General features: G+C 40.5%; 1 non-coding gene across 1 annotated transcript; it reads left to right on the forward strand.

Annotated features, from left to right (window-relative positions):
* Nucleotides 1-4714: 4714 nt before the first annotated feature.
* Nucleotides 4715-4822, forward strand: LOC112799169 (small nucleolar RNA R71). Its single transcript, XR_003200747.1, has one exon. It is a non-coding gene; the product is annotated as a small nucleolar RNA R71 (small nucleolar RNA).
* The last annotated feature ends 1010 nt before the right edge of the window (nt 4823-5832 follow it).

The following is a 5832-nucleotide window of genomic DNA, read 5'->3' on the forward strand; positions in this document are numbered from 1 at the left end:
TAATAAAAATATACTAAAAACTAATTAGATCATACTAAAAACATACTAAAAATAATGCCAAAAAGCGTACAAATTATCCGCTCATCACAACACCAAACTTAAATTGTTGCTTGTCCTCAAGCAACTGAAAATCAAATAAGATAAAAAGAAGAGAATATGCAATGAATTCCAAAAACATCTATGAAGATCAGTATTAATCAGATGAGCGGGGCTTTTAGCTTTTTGCCTCTGAACAGTTTTGGCATCTCACTCTATCCTTTGAAATTCAGAATGGTTGGCTTCTTTAGGAACTCAGAATCCAGATAGTGTTATTGATTCTCCTAGTTAAGTATGATGATTCTTGAACATAGCTACTTATTGAGTCTTGGCCGTGGCCCAAAGCACTCTGTCTTCCAGTATTACCACCGGATACATACATGCCACAGACACATAACTGGGTGAACCTTTTCAGATTGTGACTCAGCTTTGCTAGAGTCCCCAATTAGAGGTGTCCAGGGTTCTTACGCACACTCTTTTTGCCTTGGATCACAACTTTATTTCTTTTATTTTTCTTTCTTTTTCTTTCTTTTTCTCTTCTCTTTTTTTTTTCGAAATTTTCTCTCTTTTTCTTTTTTTTTATATTCACTGCTTTTTCTTGCTTCAAGAATTATTTTTATGATTTTTCAGATCCTCAGTAACATGTCTCCTTTTTCATCATTCTTTCAAGAGCCAACATTCATGAACCACAAATTCAAAAGACATATGCACTGTTTAAGCATACATTCAGAAAACAAAAATATTGCCACCACATCAAAATAATTAAACTGTTATAAAATTTAAAATTCATGTAATTCTTCTCTTTTTCAATTAAGAACATTTTTCATTCAAGAAAGGTGATGGATTCATAGGACATTCATAACTTTGAGGCATAGACACTAAGACACTAATGATCACAAGACACAAACATAGACAAACATAAGCACTAAAATTCGAAAAACAGGAAAATAAAGAACAAGGAAATTAAGGAACGGGTCCACCTTAGTGATGGCGGCTCTTTCTTCCTCTTGAAGATCCTATGGAGTACTTGAGCTCCTCAATGTCTCTTCCTTGTCTTTGTTGCTCCTCTCTCATGATTCTTTGATCTTCTCTAATTTCATGGAGGATGATGGAGTGTTCTTGATGCTCCACCCTTAGTTGTCCCATGTTGGAACTCAATTCTCCTATGGAGGTGTTTAGTTGCTCCCAATAGTTTTGTGGAGGAAAGTGCATCCCTTGAGGAATCTCAGGGATCTCATGATGAGTGGGGTCTCTTGTATGCTCCATCCTTTTCTTAGTGATGGGCTTGTCCTCATCAATAGGGATATCTCCCTCTATGTCAACTCCAACTGAATAACAGAGGTGACAAATGAGATGAGGGAAGGCTAACCTTGCCAAGGTGGAGGACTTGTCCGCCACCTTATAAAGCTCTTGAGCTATAACCTCATGAACTTCTATTCCTTCTCCAATCATGATGCTATGAATCATGATAGCCCGGTCTATGGTAACTTCGGACCGGTTGCTAGTGGGAATGATTGAGCGTTGGATAAACTCCAACCATCCTCTAGCCACGGGTTTGAGGTCATGCCTTCTCAATTGAACCGTCTTCCTTCTTGAATCTCTCTTCCATTGGGCGCCCTCTTCACATATGACTGTGAGGACTTGGTCCAACCTTTGATCAAAGTTGACCCTTCTAGTGTAAGGATGTTCATCTCCTTGCATCATGGTCAAGTTGAATGCCAACCTTACATTTTCCGGACTAAAATCCAAGTATTTCCCCCGAACCATAGTAAGATAATTCTTTGGATCCGGGGTCACACTTTGATCATGGTTCTTGGTGATCCATGCATTGGCATAGAACTCTTGAACCATCAAGATTTCGACTTGTTAAATGGGGTTGGTAAGAACTTCCCAACCTCTTCTTTGGATCTCATGTCGGATCTCCGGATAATCACTCTTTTTGAGTGAAAAAGGGACCTCGGGGATCACCTTCTTCAAGGCCACAACTTCATAGAAGTGGTCTTGATGCACCCTTGAGATGAATCTCTCCATCTCCCATGACTCGGAGGTAGAAGCTTTTGCCTTCCCTTTCCTCTTTCTAGAGGTTTCTCTGGCCTTGGATGCCATAAATGGTTATGGAAAAACAAAAAGCAATGCTTTTACCACACCAAACTTAAAAGGTTTGCTCGTCCTCGAGCAAAAGAAGAAAGAAAAGAGTAGAAGAAGAAGAAATGAGGAAGATGGGAATGGCTTTTGTTTTCGGCCAAAGGGGGGAGAAGTGGTATTTAGGTTGTGTGAAAATGAAGGAGTGAAGGAGGGTTTATATAGGAGAGGGGGAAGGGTGATGTTCGGCTATGTATGGGTGGGTTTGGGTGGGAAAGTGGTTTGAATTTGAATGGTGAGGTAGGTGGGGTTTTATGAAGGATGGATGTGAGTGGTGAAGAGAAAGATGGGATTTGATAGGTGAAGGGTTTTTGGGGAAGAGGTGTTGAGGTGATTGGTGAATGGGTGAAGAAGAAGAGAGAGAGTGGTGGGGTAGGTGGGGATCCTGTGGGGTCCACAGATCCTGAGGTGTCAAGGAAAAGTCATCCCTGCACCAAATGGCAAGCAAAATCTCGTTTTGTGCCAATTCTAGCGTTAAACGCCGGGCTGGTGCCCATTTCTAGCATTTAACGCCAGCTTCTTGCCCTTTTCTGGCGTTTAACGCCAGTCTGGTGCCCCTTTCTGGCGTTAAACGCCCAGAATGGTGCCAGACTGGGCGTTAAACGCCCAACAGCTAGCCTCACTGGCGTTTAAACGCCAGTACGCTCTCCTCCAGGGTGTGCTGTTTTTCTTTCTACTTTTCATTCTGTTTTTGCTTTTTTCATTGATTTTGTGACTTCTCATGATCATCAACCTACAAAAAAAAACATAAAATAACAAAAGAAAATAGATAAAATATAACATTGGGTTGCCTCCCAACAAGCGCTTCTTTATTGTCAGTAGCTTGACAGTGGGCTCTCATGGAGCCTCAGAAATGCTCAGAGCCATGTTGGAACCTCCCAACACCAAACTTAGAGTTTGAATGTGGGGGTTCAACACCAAACTTAGAGTTTGGTTGTGGCCTCCCAACACCAAACTTAGAGTTTGACTGTGGGGGCTCTGTTTGGCTCTGTTTTGAGAGGAGCTCTTCATGCTTCCTCTCCATGGTGACAGAGGGATATCCTTGGGCCTTAAACACCAAGGATTCTGCATTCACTTGAATGATCAACTCTCCTCTATCAACATCAATCACAACCTTTGCTGTGGCTAGGAAGGGTCTGCCAAGGATGATGGATTCATCCATGCACTTCCCAGTCTCTAGGACTATAAAATCAGTAGGGATGTAATGGTCTTCAACTTTTACCAGAACATCCTCTACAAGTCCATAGGCTTGTTTTCTTGAATTGTCTGCCATCTCTAGTGAGATTTTTGCAGCTTGCACCTCAAAGATCCCTAACTTCTCCATTACAGAGAGAGGCATGAGGTTTACACTTGACCCTAAGTCACACAAGGCCTTCTTGAAGGTCATGGTGCCTATGGTACAAGGTATTGAAAACTTCCCAGGATCCTGTCTCTTTTGAGGCAGTTTCTGCCTAGACAAGTCATCCAGTTCTTTGGTGAGCAAAGGGGGTTCATCCTCCCAAGTCTCATTTCCAAATAACTTGTCATTTAGCTTCATGATTGCTCCAAGGTATTTAGCAACTTGCTCTTCAGTGACATACTCATCCTCTTCAGAGGAAGAATACTCATCAGAGCTCATGAATGGCAGAAGTAAGTCCAATGGAATCTCTATGGTCTCATTTTGAGCCTCAGATTCCCATGGTTCCTCATTGGGGAACTCATTGGAGGCCAGTGGACATCCATTGAGGTCTTCCTCAGTGGCGTTCACTGCCTCTTCCTCCTCTCCAAATTCGGCCATGTTGATGGCTTTGCACTCTCCTTTTGGATTTTCTTCTGTATTGCTTGGAAGAGTACTAGGAGGGAGTTTAGTAATTTTCTTGCTCAGCTGACCCACTTGTGCCTCCAAATTTCTTATGGAGGACCTTGTTTCAGTCATGAAACTTTGAGTGGTTTTGATTAGATCAGAGACCATGGTTGCTAAGTCAGAGGTATTCTGCTTAGAATTCTCTGTCTGTTGCTGAGAAGATGATGGAAAAGGCTTGCTATTGCTAAACCTGTTTCTTCCACCATTATTGTTGTTGAAACCTTGTTGAGGTCTCTGTTGATCTTTCCATGAGAAATTTGGATGATTTCTCCATGAAGGATTATAGGTGTTTCCATAGGATTCTCCCATGTAATTCACCTCTTCCATTGAAGGGTTCTCAGGATCATAAGCTTCTTCCTCAGATGAAGCTTCCTTAGTACTGCTTGGTGCATTTTGCATTCCAGACAGACTTTGAGAAATCATATTGACTTGTTGGGTCAATATTTTGTTTTGAGCCAATATGGCATTCAGAGTGTCAATCTCAAGAACTCCTTTCTTCTGACTAGTCCCATTGTTCACAGGATTTCTTTCAGAAGTGTACATGAATTGGTTATTTGCAACCATTTCAATTAGCTCTTGAGCTTCTATAGGCGTCTTCTTCAGATGAAGAGAGCCTCCAGCAGAGCTATCCAAAGACATTTTGGATAGTTCAGAGAGACCATCATAGAAAATACCTATGATGCTCCATTCAGAAAGCATATCAGAGGGACACTTTCTGATTAATTGTTTGTATCTTTCCCAAGCTTCATAGAGGGATTCTCCTTCCTTCTGTCTGAAGGTTTAGACTTCCACTCTAAGCTTACTCAATTTTTGAGGTGGAAAGAACTTTGCCAAGAAGGCATTAACTAGCTTTTCCCAAGAGTCCAGGCTTTCTTTAGGTTGTGAGTCCAACCATGTCCTAGCTCTATCTCTTACAGCAAAAGGGAATAGCATAAGTCTGTAGACTTCAGGGTCAACCCCATTAGTCTTGACAATGTCACAGATTTGCAAGAATTCAGCTAAAAACTGATGAGGATCTTCCAATGGAAGTCCATGGAACTTGCAATTCTGTTGCATTAAAGAAACTAATTGAGGCTTAAGCTCAAAGTTGTTTGCTCCAATGGCAGGGATAGAGATGCTTCTCCCATAGAAGTCGGGAGTAGGTGCAGTAAAGTCACCCAGCACCTTCCTTGCATTGTTGGCATTGTTGTTGTTTTCGGCTGCCATAGGTTCTTCTTCTTTGAAGATTTCTGTTAGGTCCTCTACAGAGAGTTGTGCTTTGGCTTCTCTCAGTTTTCTCTTCAAGGTCCTTTCAGGTTCAGGATCAGCCTCAACAAGAATGCTTTTGTCCTTGCTTCTGCTCATAAGAAAGAGAAGGGAACAAGAAAATGTGGAATCCTCTATGTCACAGTATAGAGATTCCTTTAGGTGTTAGAGGAAAAGAAAAATAGAAGACAGAAGTAGAAAATTCGAACTTATCAAAGAAGATAGAGTTCGAATTTTGCATTAAGGAATAGTGTTAGTCCATAAATAGAAGGATGTGAGAAGAAGGGAAGTAATTTTCGAAAATTGAGTGAAAGATTTTGAAAACATTTTTGAAAAACACTAATTGATTTTCGAAAATAAGAGTGGAAAAGAAATCAAGTGATTTTTGAAAAAGATTTTAATATTAGAAATCAAAAAGATTTGATTGAAAACTATTTTGAAAAAGATGTGGTTAAGAAGATATGATTGGTTTTAAAAAGATGTGATTGAGAAGATATGATTTGAAAAACATTTTAAAAAGATTTGATTTTGAAAATCAATGTCTTGGCTATCAAGAAAAGATATGA

This window comes from Arachis hypogaea, chromosome 4, assembly GCF_003086295.3.
Source record: "Arachis hypogaea cultivar Tifrunner chromosome 4, arahy.Tifrunner.gnm2.J5K5, whole genome shotgun sequence".
Lineage (NCBI taxonomy): Eukaryota > Viridiplantae > Streptophyta > Magnoliopsida > Fabales > Fabaceae > Arachis > Arachis hypogaea.